The sequence below is a fragment of the Caloenas nicobarica genome, chromosome 24, assembly GCF_036013445.1.
Source record: "Caloenas nicobarica isolate bCalNic1 chromosome 24, bCalNic1.hap1, whole genome shotgun sequence".
NCBI lineage: Eukaryota > Metazoa > Chordata > Aves > Columbiformes > Columbidae > Caloenas > Caloenas nicobarica.
This window is the reverse complement of record NC_088268.1, coordinates 4,006,130-4,027,399: the sequence shown is the minus strand read 5'-3', so window position 1 is coordinate 4,027,399 and position 21,270 is coordinate 4,006,130. Positions and strand designations below refer to the sequence as shown.

Genomic DNA, 21,270 nt, shown 5'->3' with positions numbered 1-21,270 from the left:
ATAAATTTGGCAATTTGTGCGTGGGACAGGTCACTGCACGTGTGAGGACCCACGTCTCCCAGACTGACAGCTGCTTTGGGGTGGATTTCAGCTTTTCAGCCAAGCACTGAGGGTCTTTTGGGGGTTGTTACCCCTTTTCGCAGGAGGGAAACTGAGGCACAGTGAAGGTTAGGTGACACCCCCCATGCCCCCAAGGCGACGCAGGTGCTCTGAGCCAAACGCAGCATGAAACACAGGGTCACCGCATCCCAGCTCCACCGCCCTGTCCCACCCCAGGGGTCTCCATCACACTCCTGCTCCAGCCCCCTCCCCAGCTCCAGTCCCTTCTCTCAACTCGCTCCAGCACCTCACGGTCTTTTTTTGTAGCGAGGAGCCCAAAACTTGTAGTGAGGCAACAAAGAAATCCCACTTCCCAAGAAGCCAGTGCCTCCAGGTTCCCTTTGCAGGACCCAGGCTTGCCCTGCCCTGTGGTACCTCCGCAGGGGACACCCCTGTGTGATCAGCAGCTGAGCTTTTGATCTAGCCCCATGCTGGGACATCCTTTATTTCAGCTCCTAAATGCGAACCAAACTCTTCAGGAACTTCAAATTCTTGCATGGGCTATGGCAAGTGGCTCTGCGCCAACATGCTCCATCGCCTGGGGACGGTCACATTTCGGTGACCAGCCTCCTGTGCCACACTTGGCCACCTTCTGCTGGGCAGCCAGGAGCTTGTGGGCGACAGCAGCCCCTACACCGGCAGGGAGGAGCAGGGGGAATAGCAGAGGCGATGCCAGCAGCCATCTGTGGTGTGCTGACACATTTACGCACCCTCAGCCCCGCAAAGGAGGAGCTGGAGCTCAGGGCATGTGGCAGAGGTCATGCAGCCACCCGCCTTCCACGCTACGGCCCCCAAAAATCTCGAAATAGCTGCTTTTTAGTGGGGAAAATAGGTTTGCGTGCAGAAAATGCTCAGGCTCCCTCCTGCCATCAGCACCAATTTGTGTCCCATGGGGCTTTTGTTGGGCCTGAACACAAGACCAAACATACGGGGCCTGAACATCCACCCAAGTATTAATATAATAATTAATATAATAAAACCACCTTCGCCACAGAGCTGAAGTGGCATCAAAATTTCTAACCTGAAGATCCATCCCATTCAGCAATGTGGAATCAGGGAAAACACCACCTGAACCTAAAGTTTGGACGAACTTGATAAGAGAGCAAGAAATCTAAAAAAAAAAATCTGATCTGAGTCCACATGACTCTGTATCACTGAATCGGCTTTCTCTTATCTCTGGTTTAGTGCATGTAATAGTAAATAAAAGCAACAGAAGTATAAGAATTAGTAGGAAAGTCTCCACCAACAGTTGTCACAAAACTGACTTAAACCCCTCACGCAATAACCTTATTTGCAGTGGCCCCGTTTGCATTTGCAAGGATCCACAGAAAAGCCAGAAAATACCACAAACCCTTACCCTAGTGCGACTCAAATCACTGCATCTCATTGCTGGCTCGGTTTGCCTTTTTCTACTGAAATTTGCCGTTACAGCTGATAGCGCGAGCCCGTTAAAATGGGCTTGATTGTGCAAATTAGCCAATAGTTATACCACGCTGAGAAGTGTAAATCTCAGCAGTGGGGCAGTTCGAGTTGTGGAGCAGCTGCCGTGCAGAGGCCAAGGGGGTATTTGCACCAAGGACCTGCAACTCTGGTCACCCCCCAGACCCTTTGGGGACCCCCAGATCCCTGTGGGGCACAGAGGAGCCTGGTTAGGGGGAGGCAACCACGATTTCCAGCCCACCCACCCATTTGGGTTCAGGATAAAGTGACACCAAAGAGGCAGCACCTGGTGCCCCAGCTCAGCGGGGGGAGGCTCTTACCTGGCCACCGAGCCCTGTCCTTGCTGCCACCAAGCCCGGTCCTGCCCGTGTGCCGTCGCCGTCAGAGCGCCACAGGCACCCCTACGCCCGGAGAGTTTCCGACACTTGTCTCATATTTCAAGGGAGCACTTCAAATGCGGTTCGATCGCCACTAAATCAGCCCTCATCAGCAGCCTGCAGCCGAGAGCCCGGGGTGAGGACGAGCTGGGTGCCTGCGGCTCAGCGAAGTTTCCAAAGAGCCCCGCGCGTCACGCGGGGAAGCCGGCGCCAGCTGGCAGGAGGAGCTGCCGTGAGCCAAGAGCGGGCGAATGCACCTGCCGTCAGCCCCGGTGGGGAACGGGGAGACGGGGGAGCTCCCTCTGAGTCCGGACCCAAAAAAATTCCCCACGCAGCTTCATAAAGAGGCACTGGTAGAGGGATGCGAAGGCAACCGGCCCTGGCTGCAGGGAGCAGATGGGTGCTCAGCCCCCCGGGGCTGGAGGTGGCCCAGGAGACCTGCTACAGCATCAGGAGATGCTCTGGTGTGCCAGACTAAGAGCTGAGCAGGCAGACCACCGGTTTCAGAGAGCCCTGGCCATGCCCGCATCGCTTTCAGCATTTCATAATACAGCAAACCAGCCCTCTCTGCCCACCCTCCCCCCCGCCCAACATATGTTCCGCTGATGCCCGAGCAAGGCGCATTTTAGGATCAGTGCATAAACCACCCGTTGTCAGAGTAAGGATTAGTGCGGGCCAGCCCCTCCCAAAGAGCTCAGGGCTGCGTGGCGGCTCCTGGCACAGGGACCAGGTGGCTCAGACCATCCTCAGAGCTCAGAATTGATCCCCCCAAACACTCAGGCTGGGGTTTACCCTTAGATGTCCCCCCCAGGGTTCCCCTCATCCCTGCTGAAGGGCAGTGGGACATCCTGCAGCTCCCGGGCATGCAGAGGGCATTGCACGGGCACAGCGATGCTGCTGTGCCTGTCCTCTGGTTTGCACATCAGAGATCATCGACACCGCAGGGCTGCGTGTCCCCTGAATCAGCAGATCTCAGCCCGGCTCCCGAACAGCCAGGACAGCTAAAACCCAAAGCGAAAGAGATGCTGTGGAGGAAAAAATGATGCTTTTCTGCAGCGGTGCAGAGAACATGCCCATCCGCCCCAGGAGCCAAAACCTGGGAAGTGCCTCAGTTCCAATCCCAGGGTCCTGCAATCCCTCAGTTTCTCACAAGTTGATTAATCAGCTTCAGCAGGGACCAAACGGCCAGAGCGTGGGGTAACGAGAGAGAAAACGCAGTGGTGGCAGGGCAGGCAGGACACATGGGCTGTGTCTTTTTAGCGTGATAGATGAGATGGCTCTGGGTGCAGGGAGCTCGCTGTCCCGGGCACGCACCCAACCACCCCTTTGCACCCCAGGGTGGGCTCCCAGTGGGGACCCACCGCTCCCGCACCAGCAGAGGAAAGAAAAAGCAAAGCGAGGCGGGGAGGCTGACATTTTGTCCCCAGGGGTTCAGCTGTAAATGTTTGCACAGTGTAAGGGAGCAGCGGGAGAGGAAAGATTGAGATGCCAGCGATTCATCATCCCGCCCCGCTGCTGTTCCCCACCCCGGGCCAAGCAACGCCCGGCACGGCGCTTGCAAGATCACCAGGTCCTTCGGGTTTCTTGTGATCAGCACAGAGATTAGGGCAGAGCCACCTACTACAAACCCACGGCGCGCTGAGACGGCGCCTGCGGCTGTCACGTCCCCACCACCCACACGTGTCCCGTGGGGACACCCACCCACCACAACCTACAGCAAATAGACGGGCACCCAGCACCGACCCACAGCAAACGTGGGCAGGGGCTCCCCTCACTCCCACGTCCGGGCCAGAAGCTTTTTGGGGCAGAAAGAGGCTTTTAAGCATGTTTGTGGGTAGCTGCTGACTAATGCGGGAGACCTCCAATTGAAGTCAGAGCTCTTGCGAGCTGCTATGTTACAACCTAAATTAAATATTTCATGGTGCTAAGCAAGTGACATTTGAAATGCAGTCATTGCAGGGGTATCAGATAAAGATATTTGCAACAGGATCTGTTTAAATCCGTGTAATGCTTTGCATCAGTCCAGCAAAACAAGCCCAGGGCTTTATTAAAATAAAAGTTCTCAAGCACCCGATCTCCTGGAGGAGGCTCTGGAGCCCACGCAGTGGAGCTCAAGCGGTTCGGAGGGCAGTGAATAAGCTGAGTCCTACTGACCCATTAGCCTGCCATTAAACCACAGCTTTGATAGATATTTCTATTAAAAAATTTAAGGCTAGCAAGAGAGTTTGCATTACTTCTGCCTCCTGAACCTTCCATGACCACACACACCAGGATTGAAACACCCACATCTCAACAGAGGCTCTCGCTAAACCTCAGGATCACACTCACAAGAGTTTGAACTCAAGAGGGAGCTGCATCAACCACCACCAAAGCCAAAGTAATTGCTTCCCAGGTCAAGACCATCTCCCTTCCCCTCCAAAAAAAAGAATAAACATATCAGGACCTACTAGAACATCGAGGGTATCAGAGGACGAAGCAATTCCTGCCCAGGGATGCCAGGGTACAGGAGGTGATATTGGGCAGGACACCCAATTACCATGAGGTGGTTCCGTTTTGACAAATGCCTGTTTTACTTCCCAGGTTAAGCAATACGTTTGCTGTGTAAAAACACACTTTAAAAATGAAACATTGTCAAAATATAACAAAACTACCCTCATTAACTTCCCTTAAAAAAAAGCGCTTGGAAAGGTAAAGGCTGGAGGAGGATTTTCTGCAGACGTGACACGGAGTCCAGGCAGCAAGATTGGGCTTAACGATGCTGAGCATGTGTCCAACAACAAATTTGGGGTAAATTTATCTACCAGCACAGGGTTCAGTCCCATCAGCTTCACTGCTCTCGGGTCTGCCAAGCCCTGAAATCTGCAGACAAGGGACCAAGAGAGAAAAAAACCCGACGGCGCTGGAAACACAGCACGAGGGGCCGCTGATCAGCCCTGGCACGATCTGCCCCAGATCTGCAGCACTGAAGCTCCCAAACCTCCCCACTGCCGGCAAGAGCTTGTAAAAGCATCTCGAGCTGAAAGGCAGATGACAAGTAAAAAGAGCCCCGAATTTATTGTTTTCTTAGAATTTAGAGTGGGAGGAAGGAAAATGGGACGACCCATGATTTTTTAATGTCTGCAGTTGGCAGTTCCATATTTAATGTGACAGCATCCCTTTAAGAAAAATATGTTCACACGCAGGAAAGAAAATAAATTGGCGAAGCAATTTGCTTTCAAGCCAGCCTGACAATTCCCCACACAAACACTTTACTGCAGCCTTGGTTGGCCGCAGTGGCCAGGGCTCCGTGCTGGGCAGCGTATAATCTAAGAGTTTAAGGATGCTTCACTGGTTGACAAGCCCATCTGCTAATACTGGAAGCAGTAATTTATCCTGGAGACGGTACAAAGAAAGAGTGGAAGAAATAATTCATTGTGTGTGAGACGATGAGGAGACGCGTTGTCATGTTATCACGCTGACAACCCACAATACAAACAGGGATGCTTGTTACGGAGTCTGAACCCAGCATGATCAAAAGGGTTTCTTCATTTGAGGTAGGAAGGGAAAAAGAAAAAAGAAGGAAGAAAGGAAGAGGAGAGATAAATCAAAGCCTGCGCTCACCATTTCTTCTGAAAGAAACTTGTGAGAAATGTTTTCTGCAGAGCAATTAGGGACCAGGATTTGAGGCGGTGCTGTATGGGCTGGATGCCGGGGATCTGCTGCCATCATCCTCGGGGCTGCGGAGCATCAGCCCCCGCATGGGGCTTTGGTACCTGCTCAGGGGACACGGCAGAGCCGGCAGCGCCAGCGGGAAAGCTGGATCTAAGGCTGGGTCTAAGGCTGGGTCTAAGGAAGGCAAAACACAACAGCATCGGAGCCACAGGAAAGAGATGAGCCAGAAACTGGGGTCCAAACCCATCCCTCACTTCTGCATCCCCCCCGGTCTCACGTCTGGGCTAGAGAGGGACCGCACAGCCAGCGCTTGCTGCCTTCAGATGAGCCACAGCAACCCCTCCATCTGCAGATTGGTTTTGCACTATTCTACAGAAATTTTGGAGGTGTTTCCCAAACCCTCTCCCAACGCACGCTGGCTCCTGCCACTTGTCAAGCCCCTCAAGCCCCCAGCCTGCTCGGGATGGTCCCACATCCCGAGGGTGACACAGCACGGTGGTGGCAGCAAAGACCAGGAGATGCTGCTGAGGGGTCCCCAAAGAGGGATGTGGGTTCTGGGGTCCCATCATGGAGCTAAACTGCAGGAGCACTGGCCTTAAGCCTCAGCTTAAGTCTTAAAACGCTGACTTGTCTGTGGGAAGCCATCATTGACAGGCAGGGAGATTAAACAGGACAGATGATAATTAATTGTCCATGTCTTTCAGTGTCTCCTGGAGATGGACTAATGAAGTTATACATTACTCGCTGGCTGCAGGACAGAAGGAAAAGAGTTTTAGAGCTGGGCTTTAATCAGTTCACTGATAAGCGTGGTCTGAATTAGTGACCTCTTTGGTTTCTTTGGTTATCTCCAAGCTCGGCAGCCCGTGCCGAGGACTCGCTCCCCTGCTTGTGCAGCGCCAGGATGAAGCTGCAGGAGCCCAGTCGCTGCAGCCTGAGCATCCTTTGCTGTAGCAGAGGTCGCTGGTGTCAGGAGACAAGCATGTGTGTCCCATTAAACTGAGAAACCTTTGCTCCGAGAAAGCCAGAAAGCAGCAAGTGTTGGCCGGCAGCGCAGGTGGCAGCTCTAATATTTATTTGGGCAGCGCCATTAACGTTATTTAATGAGCTCTAGTGGGTCAGCTTTCCTGTTTGAAAGGAATTTGTAAATGGACTCATGAAAAGTTACTTGTCTTTCTGCCATGGAAAACACGTGGACATGGGCTGCGAGCAGCCGGCCCCGGGCACACAGACCCACGGCCGCTACGTGCTGCAGACGGCTCCGGGCAGGTTTCTAACAGCAAAACAGGCAAGTTCTATGTCAGCAGAACATGCAGGTTCCGTCTCAGGCTCAACTGGTGCAAGAGGGACCGGTGGTGGGACTGGGATTGACCCCCCGCACTCAGTGACATCTTGCCTGTGCCCTTTCCCGCTGCAGTTCTGCACCCGCACTGCAACACTGCGCCAAACGGGGAAGATCTCCCTCCTCTGCTGCTCACCTGCCTCCCACACCGCCCGGCACGCGTGACACCGCGGTGCTGTCACCGCACGGGCTGCCTGACTGTCACCTGGGGCACAGAGGGGACAACTCACATCGACCCAAAGCTACAAAGATGCTGAGGGGTCTGGAGCACCTTTCTGCTGAGGAAAGGCTGAGAGAGCTGGGGCTGCTGAGCTGGAGAAGAGAAGCTCAGAGGGATCTGATCAATGGGATCGATATCTCAGGGTGGGTGTCAGAGGATGGAGCAGACTCTGTTCAGTGGTGCCCAACGCCAGGGTGAGGGGCAGCGGCACAGACTGAAACACAGGAGGGTCCATCTGAACACGAGGAGAAACTTCTTCCCTTTGCGGTGCCAGAGCCTGGCCCAGGCTGCCCAGAGCGGGTGTGGAGTCTCCTTCTCTGAGACATTCAGACCCGCCTGGCCCGACCTGTGTGATCTGCTCTGTGACCCTGCGTGAGCAGGGCTGGGCTGGGGATCTACAGGGGTCCCTGCAACCCCAACCACCCCGGGATTCTGTGATTCTATGACTCCCACGCATGGCCGACGAGCAGCACAGGAGCCGTGGCTGTATGAGACATCCCCACGGCGAAGCTCGGGAGCTGCCGTTCCTCCAGCCAGGCGTGAGACACAGCCTTTTGCTCACCACTGCCCACCAGCAAATTCAGGTGACAGGAAACACAGCGGCGAAGTGGCCCCAGGCAAGAGGTGCTGGCGACTCCACCTCCCGGGATGCACGGCCAGACAACGCAGCCCATGCGTGCCAAGGCTCCGAGCGTGTCCCTGCGTGGGCACGGTGCCACCCTTGCAGCCGGGACCAGGGGAGGCAGCCAAGACACGGTCCTGCAGCTGCCTCGGGGATGTGCGCTGGGGTTGGCATCCCACCGGGAACCGCAGCAGCCAGAGCTCACCGGTGCCAGCGTCGCTCCCGGGCGGATGGGAGCCAAGAAGGGCAGCACATGCTCCAAACAGAGAGTGGCGAGATGAGCTCCTCCTTTTGTCCCCAGCACACGTGTCCCCACGCTGGCTGCGGCCCCGCGCGCTGCAAAGATGCAGCTGGAGCATCGCCGTGCGCCAGCCCTGCGCCAGGCAGCCAGCCACGGCACCCGCATCCCGCACCCATCCCTGCCAGCCCGGCGCTGTCCTGGCACCCACCGCGGCCACCCGGGACGCCGGGTGCGCGGGGACGCGAGCGGAGGACGGCGGCAAACGGCTCCTCGGTGCTGGCAGCTGGCAAGAGGCGGAGGCGTTGCTGTTAGGAAAACATGCGAGGGCTGTGTCTGAAAACATTGCGAGGAGCCAGCTACATAAATAGGCTCTTTGTGGCTCTTTCCTGCTCTGAGACGGGGCCTTTCACATGTGCCTGGCTCCGGCACGGCGAGGTTACTCGGCTAAAATTGCTCTTGGTGTTGGGCGTAGGGAGAGACAGGGGAGGCACCGGTAGCTGGGGAGGCTGAGGCACAGCCCAGCACTGCCCCACCACACCGGTACCCACCCAGGACGGAAGAAAAGCCAGTTTGGGGCAGGGCAGAGGACAGCAGCAATGGGGACAGCCAGGTCCAGTGCTGAGCGAGCCAGATGGGCATCTGAGATGCCACACGGTGTCCGGCCAGGAGCATCCTGTGCCTGTCCTGGGGCATCCAGGACACCCCCTGTGCCAGCTGGTCCCCTCTAACCCAGGTGACACTGGACAAGCAGATTAAGGGCCCATCCATAGCCCAGTCCCACACTGTTTTGCACCAAACCCCCTGCTCCATGCACACAGACTTGATCTGCAATCTCAGGGCTACCCTGCAGCTCCCAGCTCCTTTCTCCCATGTAGCAATCACCGCCCTGCAGGCTGCCTGGAAATGGGGCTGTGCAGGGATCTATTTGTGTCTGGAGGCTCCGAAAACAACAACAGCAGTGCTGGGCAGCAGCCCCATCAGCATCCATCCCTCCGCGTTTGCAGTTGCAAGCATCTTGACACCTGAGCAATAATCTCTCTTTCCTCATCGGAGATGCTTTGGGGCAAACGGCAAAGCAAAGCGCGCTGAGGTCCCCCAGGAGACGGTGCTGCTGGCACCAACATAAGGGGACAAGGAAGGGACTGGGAAGTGATGGGGGGAGCCCGCAGCCCTGGCCGCCGGCCGTACACCTCTGTACGTGGTGCCACACCAGCACCCCATGGAAAAGCAGCTCGTGTTCCCAAGGAGGAGCTGCGATGCCCATGGAGAGGGGCAGAGACCAGGGCACAGTGATCCGTGTTGTCACAGGACACGGCCAGCAGCTGCCACCACCTCTGCAGGGAGCACACCTCAGCGCCACAGCACGCCAGCACTGATAATCAATTAGTTTGTTACAGAGTCGTCATTAATTGAGCACCTCCGGTGGCCGTAGAGCCCGATGATCCATCTGGTGCCAGAAGCCGCGCGTGCACCAGCAGCACTTTATTTCTCTTCAGCCACATCTATTTAACGCGATTACAATTCAGCTGATGCCCCCTCAGCAGCAAAAAGTCCCCCCAGCGTGGGAAAGCTGGTGACTAAAGCAGCGGGTGAATGATTAGTGACTCAGTGGATAATTTTGCTCATCTCATGGCTGTTTTTAGCACGGGGCGGACAGAGCTCACACGGCAAACCCTCGCCCAGCACCCTCACTGCTCGGTCCCCCTTCCGCGGGCATCCCAACGCTGTTTTCCCCATCCGGGGCTGGGGAGCTTTCTCAGACAAGCACCCGCTTGACACGGTTCTCTTCTGGAAAGCAAGCTTTGCCAGAAGAAATCAGACAACGCTGACAAGAGCTTTGGCTTTTTCTTAAGTCGCCTTTAAATTTTTTTCTTTTAGGACCTGGGAAAAGGAAAGGGGAGTGCGACAGTCCCGGGCAGCAGGGAGGCGCGGGGAGCACGGGCAGCGCTCGCCGTGTGGTTCATGCCACGCTGGAGCTGACCCGGCAGCAGGTTTTTTCAGAGCAAAGCACTGAGCTCTTGTCTTAGCGGTAGCTGCTGTTTGAAAACACCAGGTGCAGGCTGAATTAACCAGCTCTTTGAGCTGGAATTCTGCTGTGAAACAAGGCAACACCAGGGCGAGGGGAGAACCTCTGCCCGTGCCATCGGCAGCGCGGGGGCACCAGCCCTGCCCAGGCTGTACCGGCAGCATCTCAGCAGGCTGGGGACAGTGGCAGGGACGTGTCATGAATTTCTTCTCATCTTTACAGGCAGGGCAGCCACAGCACATCAGCAACGGCACATCGCGGTGGCTCCGTGCCCGGCGGTGCTGACCCGGCTCCCGGTGCTTCCAGACCTCTGGGTGACCAGTGCCAGAGCAGAGGGTGACGTCCACGTCCTTGGCACTGTCACCGCACCTGCACCGATCCCCCTCCATCCCGCCTCAGCCACCCCCAGCTCCCCGATGCCACCTCCCCGGCAAAGGGATGTTGGCAGGTGGTCCCTGCACCAGTGTGACCAGTGCGACCAGTGCCGGTGGAGCTGCTGGTGTTGATGGCAGAGGGTCACCCAGCATCGCCAAACGCTCTCATGGGCTGGACCAACATGGTCCCAAAGCAGCCCCAGACATGCGGGGGGATGGGGAATTGCTGCTTCGTTCTCACTCCCTCTTCAATGATTTCCCAGCTGCTTCCCCATTTGAGCTGATAATGGGACCTCACTATCTATCCGGGTTTGAGAGCTGCTTGCCTTGTTCAAGCTGAAGAAAATCAATTCCCCTCTCACTCAAGTCTTTCCCAGACAGATGAACTGAAGATCACGCCTGCCTGAGCAAAATACTTATTCGGTCCGGGAACAGATTTACTTTTGAACCTTCTATAAATACAGCCGAGGGCACCGATTTAATCCCTTACCAGAAGACCTAATTTTATTTGGTGGTTTTTGTTTGAAAAAAAAAAAATCCTCCCTTTTCAAACGCCTTGTCAGCAGGTGAAAAAAAGGCAGAAATTTTGGCACCCGCCTCAATAACGGGCAGAGGGCTCCAGACTGCGGCCGTGGGTGCCCGTGCACGGTCCCACAAGGGGAGCGGCGGCCACCGTCACAGCCACGTCCCCCGCTCCGAGCGAACCCCATGGACGGCTTCTCCGAAGGCACAACGTGCCCTACACCGTGACTGGCTCACTAATTTGACACACTTATTAAATTGCTATTGTGCCTGTTGGCTAATTACCTCCTTTGGAAACCGGAGAGGACAGAAATTTGACATTGAACCGTGACAATCTGCAGCCCTGCAGATGTTTGCTGGGTCTGGGGTGCCCAGTGAGGCTGGAGGGCGATGGGGGGACTCGAACGGTGGCGGCTGCTGCAGCATCGCTCCCTCCTTGCCCTTCCAGCCACATCCCTGTGGCCCAAAAGCTGCTGCCACCCGGTGCCCCAGGGGGATGGGGGCCCAGGAGCCCCAGTGAACCCCCCTCGCCCCATCGCGGGGTGTCAGAGCTGCCCTTCCCGCACCCCGCGTTGCCGGAGCACAGATTAAGCTGGGTGCGCTTTAATCCTCTCAAAACATTTCGTAACAGCGCTCAAAAAAAAAAAAAAAAAAAAAAGCCCGGAGAGTTCCTAATACTTCTTGAAAATTCGGAGTTGGGATATTTATAGGCTCTGCCTTTGCGTGCGATGAAGCGCAGCTGGCGATGGGCAGGAGGGCTCTGCTGCCGGGGGGACCCACTCTGTGCCGCTCCCCCACCTCCTGCCAGCTCATAACAAGCTTCCCTTGTCTGGGATTTTTCTTTTTTTTTTTCTTTTTTTTTTTTTTCCCCTAAAAACATTTCAGGGCTCGTCAGAAAAGCCTCCAAGCCCCAGCGCACAGACAAGCTCTGTGCTGAGGTGCCTCTGCGCTTCAAACGAATGCAAAGCAGCGGCGCTCCCGACCAAAATAAACAGCCGCGGTGCCGGCATCCGCCACGGCACGTGTTCCCGGGGAGGGTGAGGGCAGGGCGAGGGGACCAGATGACAAACAGTGATGGGAAAGCGGCACTTCAAAAATAAATACAGAAATACATTCCCACCTGGGCTGCGGGTGTTGCTCTTCCTATAATAATAAACACCCGGGCCCCCCCAAAGGCTGCTCGGCTTCGCTCTCCAGGTACGTGACACAAGGTTCCACCTGGCAAGGACCAGAAATCCCGGGTCACTGGTCCCATATCTCTCCTGCTCCATCAGATAAAGATTAAAAAATAACCCCTAAAAGCTCTTGGCCCTTTGCCACGCGGTTCTACAAGGTGAGCTGCCGCTCCCCGTGGTGCTTCTCCCAGTTCAAAGGCACCAGAGGTCTCAGAGAGCTGGACGTGCAAGGCAGGCGAGAAGCAGCCTCTGATCTTACGCTGGCAAAACCCACCCTGCTTTCAACAGCTCCTTCATCCCCCACCGATGCGGAGCAAGAGTCGGTGACCAGACATCAGAGCCAGAAATACCCAAACTGGAAATAAAGCATCTGTCCCGAACGCCCAGGGATGTCCTTGTGCAACCTGCTCTGCTGACCCTGCGTTAGCAGGGGTTGGGCTGGGGGGTCTACAGAGGCTCCTGCGACCCCAACCACCCCATGACTCTGTGGAGTATGAAATGACAGCCTGGCCTCAGAGCCAAACCGAGCAAAACCCAGATTGGTTTAATTCCTCCAGGATCAAAGCCATTGGCCAAAGGAGCCCAGCGTGTCACCGCAGGAGGTGACACGGACACCCTGTCACCCCGGCTGCTGCTGCCTTTGCAGAGCTTCGCGCAGCCGGAGCAGCGCCCGTCTCTAGGCAGATAGGGGCACGGATTAGGACTTAACCTCAAAATGTTTCCTTTGCAATTTCCAAGTGATCTTCCTTATCAACTAATTAAAAAATTTCCATAATTAGGCCAGGGGAAAAATCACGACTCGGGAACGTTCCCATTTCAAAAGCAGCACAGATCTGTTCTGCGTCGAGGGCTCGGAGCCTCCTGCCCCCCAGCACATCCATGGGGGTGCCCACGTTGCTCCATCGCCCTCACCGTGCCCTGGGACAGGAGCCCATGGCCACCAGTGGCCACTCTCCCTGGAACTCAGCTGGGTATTCATTCTGGGGAAAAGGCTGTTTGCATTGCAGAGGGAGAAAAGTGGTGGGTTTTGTTTAAAAAAAAAATATATACACAATTATAAACAGCTCTCTGACAGTGGGAGGACCCTTCTCTGCCTTCAGATCTTGGGTGCTCAGCCCCTTGTCCCCAGCCAGGATGGGCACAGCCAGAGTTTGGCCACCAAAAAACATTGTAAATCCTCTAAAAGACACAATTCTGCCTCGCCGGCATCCCAGGGGAAACTGGGACCCTCCTCGAGCGTGGCCCGTGCCTGCAGAGCGGCTCAAGGCTTCTTAAATACCCATGTTCCCTTTTACGACTTGCAAGTAAATTGTTGTGGTTCCAATAAAAAATGAGCCCTTGTTACCATGCAGCCGCAGACTGGATTTCCTTGAGAGCACAGATATAATTCTTGACAGGGGCTTCCTGACACATCAATTATGACACTATTTTGGAGGCAATCTCAGAACATCAGACTAAGAAACAGCCTTCGTACATCACAATATTCTTTCTAAATTGACAAATAGACCCCATAGGCTTCATTACTCTGCTCCGGGTGCACATTTTTGCATTTTATTTTCCCTAGGAATGACTAGAGGGCTGCAGAACTGTGGGCTGTGGGTTTGGAAAATTCAAACACCAGCCCCGATTGAGCTGAGAAAGAAGAAAAGTAGTTTGGTGGGACGCGGAGCTCAGAGATGGACTCTCTGTTCCTATCGTGTTGGAGGTTGTCCTGTGCTTCCAGGACAGGTTTCCTTCCAGCCCTGGAAATTCAACAGTGTAAAGCAACTTGATTAACACCTTCAGTACTCGATTGAGAGCACCTGTGCAAAGGTCCTTGTTTATTCAATAGCAGATATACTGAGCACTTCTAGAAATATGTAGATCTCCCCAAAAACACCAGATAAAAGCCAAAGCACTGGGAAGACCTCCAGAAATACCCCAAATAACAGTCCCAAGACTTTACTGGCCACCAGTTGATGTTCAAGGATGCTGGGGCAATGCTTGAGGAATATTTCTGGGTTGGGATGGCTGTGGATGGCCACAGCCAGGGGAGATCCTGATGCTGCTCTGGGGCAGCTCTGCCCCATCCCAACCACAAATAAACGGCACAGAGTGAAACAGCCTCCAGAGCCAGCCCAGCGGGGAGCACAGCAAACAGGAGGGGAAACCCCATAGTTCTGGGTGTGATGCTGCTGTGCAGCCAATTCAGTTCTGTGCCTCAGGTTCTGTGGTATTTACACTCTTTCCTGCCAGCAAAAAACAGACTCAGCATACCTGAGGTGGGTGTCTCGCCTCTTTGCGCTGACAGAGACGGGAGAAGCCAGGCAGGAGGGGAGGGCTGGAGAAACAGCCCCCAGCCAGCCAGCAGTGGGACGGCATCTCCTCGTGCGGGTTCACTGTCGGGCTTTGCCGAGCAGCCAGACCCGCAACCATGACCCACCACGGCTGGGACACGTGTCCCGCACGGGCCAGCGATGGGGATGATGCTCCAAGGCCAGTGAGACACCAGCCCTAAGAAATATTTCTTTTTCTCAGGACTATTAAACCAACCTCCTGATTTACGCTTTTTTGCCAAAGCCGAACATCCCTTGAGCAGCCGGCGGCATGAGCAGCCCGAGCGGAGCCGAGGGCTCGGGGATGCTCATGCACAAGATGCACAGCGGGAAGTCACAGCTCGGCGTGACGTCACCGTAACGCACAGCAAAGCTCTGTACATTTACATACAGAGAGCCACATCCAGCATTCCACGAGTATGTTTTTTTTAACGCATGTGGTAGATTACAGAACAAACAAGCAACCCCACGGCACACATTAGCACCAGCCTGACTCTGAACTCTATGTATGGCAGGAGAGTTTATCCCCAGCAGTTACACCAGCAGCTACCGAGGGACCGGCACGGTTCCTCCCGTCCCCACGGAGCCGTTTCAGCCAAGTGACAAACATCACTCGGAGACCTGACGCTGGGCTGGATGCTGCATCGGAAAACACCTGCAGCCACTTAAAAAAAGAAAAAAAAAAAGTCAATGATTTGACTTGTGCTGGCTGCAGAAACTCCTGGCCAGGCTGGCAGCCGGGGACAGAGCCTCATTTATTTGCAAACTGTCACATCCAGCGGCACTGCCCGTTGATGCTATTTTCAGGCGTCGTGCCCCACATGCAGACACAGCAGTTTACGCAAAACATCCCAGCTCCCCGGTCAGACACCCCAGATAATTGCGGAAATGAAGACTATTTTTGCGCAGCACTGAGCGGCACAAGGCCAGCTCCTGCCTCACATTTTCACTGAAAACTGCTGCCGTGCTCCACTCAGGGCACACAGACACAACCAGCAGGCAGTTTGAGCAGCAAAGTGGCAACAGAGCTCGTGCTGATCCCCTTCACCCAGGTGAATTAGCCCAGAAGCCCCTTAAAGCCTCCAGGAGTGCAAAGCTTGGTCCTGGACTCCTTACCTTCCTGCAGAACCATCTCCTGCATTTAAGATGCACTTTCAGGCTTTGCTCTGAAAACAGGAAGCAGCCACACGTGCTGAAGAGAGCTGAGGAGTTCTGATCCTGTGCTAGAAGTTGTTTTTCCCACATGCGCACCCAGCGCGAGCGGCACGAACGGCCCTGCCGCTGCGCCGTCAGGAGCAGCCGCAGGCACACGCCTGCTCTGCGGGATGCGCAGGGTTTGCTCTCGGGAAACCTCCAGCCCTACCCCGCGCACAGGTCATCAAAAGCTTCAGAGATAACGCACCGCTGCTTCGGGTTGATAGCAAAGTGTATTGAAGAAAGGTGAAGAGAGAGCGAGCGATCTTCTGGATGAGGTTGCTGCTGATGTATCCAAGTTCGCTCCTGCTCGGCGGGTTCCTCGGCAGGCGCGTTTCTGGTCAGGAGGACCACAATCTGCCCCGGGCTGCAGCCACCCCGAGACACAGCGCTCAGTACCCAAATCGCTTACAGAAAGCGCTTTTGTAAGGCTCCAGTCAAAGTCCTTCTCTTTAAAAGCCGAGTACCCCTTGTGGAGGCAGCCAGAAAGCCTCGGCTCCATTTCCAGCACAACCCTCAGTCAAAGCAGGGACGTGAGCAGCTGCTGGCACCCCAAGACGTGGGATGCGCAGGGGATGCTGAGCACCCCAACACCCTGACAGCACAGCAGGGCCCACGGACACGGCCCCACCGCCCACCCACTCGCTTCGTGCCGCACACCCTGGCACGACCAAACCTTGGCAAACCGCGCCTGGGCCCAGGCGCTGCTGGCAGAGCCGAGCCCACCGCACACCCTGGGGCTCACACACCATGCACCCCAAAGCCAGGGACACCTCGGTGGAGATGACCCAGGGGACACTGCCACCCGCCGCACACCCGCGCAGGTCCCGCTCGCTGTGGGAACGGCAGCCCCACGCAGGGAGAAAGGGGCTGTGACCGGGCAAAGTTCCTCGGAAGAAGTTTCCCTCCTGACCTGACACCCCCGATGATGGGGTCAGCGGGACCGGAGAGGCTCTGCCGTCCCCCCCCACCTCCTCCCCGGTGCACGGCGCTGCGCAGCCGGGCTCCCGTTCCCCGGGATGGCGCGGGCAGAGCGGAGCATCCCCTGGGCGGACAATCACCCCTTCTCCCCAGCGTATCCCCCCCCGTCTCCGACAACTTTGCTACGGCCACAACTCTCCCGGGCCCGCAGCCCCTCCGCCGAGCAGCACCGGCGGTACCGAGGGAACCGGGGCCGCCCCTGCCCGCCCTACCTGCCCAGCCGCCCGGCTCCGCCGCCGTTTGCAGCATCCTCCCGCCGGCTGCTCGCTCCCGCCTGGGCGAGCGCGCTCCCGGAGGAGGAGGAGGAGGAAGAGGAGGAGGAAGGGGGGGGATGAAGGCAGCGTGCGCGCCGCCGCGGTATGTCCCGTCCTCCCCCCCAGCCGGCGCCGTGCGCCCGTACGGGATTGGGAGGCGGGGGGAACCGCGGCGGCGCATCCCGCAGCTGCATCCCGGTGCTGCATCCCGCAGCTGCATCCCGCAGCTGCATCCCGCAGCGGGGCCTCCCCTCGGTTCGGGATGCCCCGGGCTGGGACAGGGCTGCTGCAGCCCCCCTCAGGGGAGCGCAGAGGCACCCCAGACCCTTTCCAGAAGATCTGGGAGGTCAGTAACGCGTATGGCTGGGCACACGGAGGAGGGTGACCCAGCAAGGATGTTAGGAGGACACCCTGATTTGGGGGCACAGAGGTGCCCAGTGCCACCAGCACAGGTCCCAGTCCTGCCCACCGAGTTTTCCCCTTCTTCCCGGTGTGTGGGATGAGGGTCCCCAGCCCTGTAGCCCCAGGAAGGTGGGTGGGATGGAGGGGGCCTGCAGGGAGATGCTATTTGCTCTGAAATCATAGCTGGAATGCAAGGCACCCTCCAGGCAAAGGCTTCTTTGCTGACATACAGCTGCCTTGTGCTAAGATCAACATTTTCTTGAGTGCAAAAGCATGTGTTTTCCTATCGTTGTCATTGTTATTAATATTTTAGCAGCTCCCAGAACCTTTAAGCGGGGCCACACAGTGTTGACATACAAGAGCAGATATAAAAACGACCTGCTCCCCGCCCCAAGGAATATACTGTCTAGACACATTATATAATCACATTTTGCCCTCCTCCAGGACATTTTCTTGCAGAGGATCTCAAAGCACTTCACAAAACTGCTAATGAAGCTTTGCAGCCTGGCTGGGAGGGAATCGCTCTGCCCTCCCGGGCTCTGTGGCCAAGAGCACTCTTCTCCAGAACAGATGCACTCAGGGGCTCTCTGCTCCAGGAGCTCTCGCCTGCTTGCTGCTTTGCCTCCACTAAAAAGTAGAATTGTTGCCAAGATGAAGAAGTCTGATCAGCCTCGTGAAGTCTCCGGCAGAGGGGTGGAGGCTGCTGGAAGCGAGGACAGACCCTATGGCTGAGGATGGCTTGAGGACCCCCAGCTACTGGGGAGAAAGCAGGAGCAGAGAGACCAGGCTTGGAGTTCCTCTCCAGAAGCTATTTCTAGGTCTGTAGATCCTGGAATACAAGTGGATGGCCCAGCAGCACTGGGTTATCCCTGTCCACACCAGGAGCCCCTTTCCTCGCCACCGCCAGAGCCAGGGTTGTGTCCAAGGATCAGCAGCACAGCACCACTGAGCCCCAGTGTGGCTCTCATTATAAATTACTTTGATTTTTAAGAATCCTTTCTCCAAAGCTTGGTGCATTTATTTGCCGTGCCATCTGATGTTCACAATGTAAAGTGGTGTGGTTTTTTTTCCTCTCTATAAATAATTACAGGCATTCTAATGGATCTCAAACCTTGCATTACCTTAGCTGTCGGGAGCTTGACGATTAAGGTGTAGCCTTCCTCTCCAAGGAGCAGAGACATGGCTGCAGCTCCTCCACAGACTTTTCTTCATTCCTGTTATCCCTTACAGCCTCATCCTGCCCCCAACATGCTGCAAGGAAGGTGATTGTACCCCCCCTTCCATCACCAGGCTGGGATCTCTCACCCAGCCTACATCTCCCAGCGTTCCAGCACTGGAGAGCACAGAAAATTCACTCCCCCTCCACCATAAGCACTGACTTTGCCCTCCCAAAGGCAGCCGTTCACATCGCTCATGGTCTAATGCAATATCCCTCTTGTCAATTTGCCCATCTTCTGAAGTTTTCACAATATATTCAGCAAGCCTGCGTGCAGGGATTTTTTAAAAATTAAACTAAACTTTCATGCCCATTCTAGCCTGTGAAGGGACCTAACAGGCTTTGCTGATTAAATTACTGATGAAAAAGTTCTCTAAACACTAATATCACAATCTGTTCTTTATTTCCCATACAACCCAGCCCTGTCTCTCTCCCGTCTCCTTCCCGCACAGACCCAACCTCAACTGGTTTCAAACAAAACTCCAACAGGCTGTGAGCAAACTTGTTTTCCCATCCAGAAACACAAAGACAGGGCAAAGCATTCAATGCAATATGCGTCTCAGCAGGGCAGTCCAATCCTCTCAAAGACCCTTCTTTTCTCTTGTTCAGTTCAGCTTCTCCCCGAGATATTGCTTGTGCCAAGGCCAACGGAGACTCATCGCCCTTAAACCTCTTGGTTCGCTGCAGATATCTCCGAAAATGAAGACAAACGTCTAAACAAAGAGAAGGTCGTCTCCAGCTGCAGCACAGAGAAATGCTGTGGGACAGATTAGCAGGGGGAACGGCACATCCAAATCCTCTGCACTTGCTCACGAAGGTTCTCCCACCCCCATGCTCATTTCTTCGCAGCGGCTTTTTGCATTCAAAAGAGAAGAAATGAGCCTACCAGGAAACGGGGCTGACACTTCACCTTCCCTCGCGTTGCTGGAGTTCAGCAGCTCTGCATTCAGCAAATAAGAAGTTTTACAATTAACCCAACGCTCTACGTACTCAGGGCAGCGAGTCGGCATCCCGCAGCCCGGGGTGGTCGGGGTGGCTCAGTCCCAGCATCACTTTCCAGGAGCCCTCCGGCTCCTCGGCCGCCGTGCTGAGCCCTGCCAAGCTGCTCCCGCAGCTGCCGCGGCCGTTCAGCAGCTGTTAAGCCTATAATTGTTCATCGAGTCTTTTTTTTTTTTTTTTTTTTTTTTTTTTGGATGGTGATAGCAGCACTGTCAGGGAATTAAAAATCTTTTCAAGAGCCCATAAAAGTTTCATCAATGTTTCAGCTCCAGATCATTGGGGGGGGGGGTTCGTGTCGTTGCAGCCAGAGATGGGGAAATGGGCAGCAGAACGTCTCAACAGCCAGAAGCGGTTAAAGAAATGACACCAAAATGATTCCCATCAGACAGGGAGGGCACCAGCCTGGCAAACACTCACACTTGGCTTCAGAGGAGCACATGGTACCCCCAGGGGCAAAGGTTTGTGCTCTGCAAGAGATGCTATAAAAATGGGATAAGCTTTTCCGTTTTTTCCCATTTATACAGCCCTTTCCACACCAGCACTTCGCAAATAGTTCGTTAATTAAATCTCAGCACCCTTCTGTGAGATGAGCCCGTACCAGCAGCTCTTCAGGGTGTGTGGTTTGAAGGTCGACCTGAGCTGAGCTCCTGTTGGGCACCCAGGGGTGCAAGAAACGCCTCGCTGGGTGCAGGGACAACAGAGGGACCCCCAGCACTTGGAAACCACCCCCCTCCCATGGCACCCACACCCCCAGCCCTGCTCCCCCTGTCACCGCTTGTCCTCGCAGCCCCGTTTCACCGCCGGGCGCCTCGGCTGCAGCATCGGCTCCTGAAAGAGGTACCAACAACCCGTCGTTAGCGGCGAGACTCCTATTATTTTATGGCAGTTGTTCTTTCCTTCCCATCGTAACTTTTAATTAAAATCTACAAAAGGAAGATAACTAAGTCTCTCTGCATAATTGCGGGGAGTAAAATTTATGGTATAGAGAAGTGGTTTTAATTTTTAATAGACTTATTTTTAAGGAAGAGCAACACTTTGAAGGGAGCTGTGAGCTCTGGTAACGTTATCAAAGGCGAGGAGAGAAACAAAGACGGGTTTATTACATGTTTCCTATAAAACTGTTATTTTAGGGGAGTTTTGTGCTTCCTCCTAATGAGAGATGAATTGCACCAGCTTCGTTTGCTGTAGGAGGAAAATTAAAATGAAACTGATAAGAGTCCCAGCCTCTAGCTTCTGACTTACCTCCCAATTATAAATGAAAGCTCACAGGCATTCCAGAGATGGGGCTTGATGTCTACATTAATTATAAATAAATTATCTACACTTAATGTTTAAATGAAATTCCAGATAAAGCTTTATATTTAGAAGAGCGCTGTATCAGCGCATAAATATTTATGCAAAGAGTCTGGATGAACTGCGGCTGCTTCGGTGTGATGTCGGCGCGGAGCCGGAGCCCCAGATGGGTTCCTGGGGGGGAACAGAGCCCACGGGTGCTGAGAGGGGAGCGGGACAGTCGTGCCCCAAACCCAAATCACCACCCGGTTTTGGGGAGGGGAGGCATCGGGACACGTTGGGGCTGTGCCACGTGCGGAGCAGTAGCGACATCCCCTGCACATTCCAAGGTGGCTGATGGAAGCGGCTTCCCCATCGCCATCCAGCCCCCAAGGCCACGTCTTGGTGGGACCATTGAGGCATATGGTGCCAGAGCCAGGGGAGCGAGGATGAGCCCTGACCCCAGCACAGAGCAGGGGGACGTGTCAGAGCTGCCCCAGCCCCACACACCTACCTGTTCTTGAAGGTTTCTCCTGCCTTGGAGCTCAGGA

The 21,270-nt window shown here is 55.1% G+C and overlaps 1 protein-coding gene across 3 annotated transcripts in view; it reads right to left on the bottom strand.

Moving 5' to 3' along the window:
* The window catches only part of ZNF385C (zinc finger protein 385C), a 51,875-nt gene extending 49,832 nt beyond the window's left edge, over positions 1–2,043 (bottom strand). For all 3 annotated transcript variants that reach the window (XM_065651391.1, XM_065651392.1, XM_065651393.1), the window contains exon 1: positions 1,860–2,043. The gene's annotated coding sequence lies outside the window, so the exon portion shown is untranslated. The remainder of the gene's footprint in view (positions 1–1,859) is intronic.
* Between the last annotated feature and the right edge of the window lie 19,227 nt (positions 2,044–21,270).